This window comes from Arachis duranensis, chromosome 7 (genome assembly GCF_000817695.3).
Source record: "Arachis duranensis cultivar V14167 chromosome 7, aradu.V14167.gnm2.J7QH, whole genome shotgun sequence".
NCBI lineage: Eukaryota > Viridiplantae > Streptophyta > Magnoliopsida > Fabales > Fabaceae > Arachis > Arachis duranensis.
In genome coordinates, this window is record NC_029778.3 from 3,602,465 (window position 1) to 3,602,853 (window position 389).

The 389-nt window shown below is 33.9% G+C and overlaps 1 protein-coding gene across 1 annotated transcript in view; it reads left to right on the forward strand.

Annotated features, from left to right (window-relative positions):
* Positions 1–221: 221 nt before the first annotated feature.
* LOC107496544 (KIN17-like protein) overlaps positions 222–389 on the forward strand; it is a gene marked incomplete in the record, with an annotated part of 1,714 nt that continues 1,546 nt past the window's right edge. The window contains 1 exon segment of the mRNA XM_016117827.3: positions 222–389.

Genomic DNA, 389 nt, shown 5'->3' on the forward strand with positions numbered 1-389 from the left:
AATATTATATATACTATTAGTTAATATTTTACATTATCAATCATTATTTCAAAATTATTAATAGATTCAATTAATTCATAATTTTAAAAAAAATAATTTAATTAAAAAAATCTTTTAACAATAAATTTAAAAGATAATCTATTTTTCAAGAATTAACTTCACTATTAACTCTTTATAATTATCATCTTTTTCCTATAGTTTTCCTTGTTGTTTATATCAAACAGGCCCAGTGGCCCAGACCCACAACATCAACGACGAAAAGCAACGATCCAGAGACCGCGTAGCCAATCTAGCTTCCAGCCTCCGCCCTTCCCGTCGCGAGCTCCGCCACCAATCGCCACCACAACCAAATCCTCGGCCCCCCTAGCCACCTCCATCAAAGTCATCTC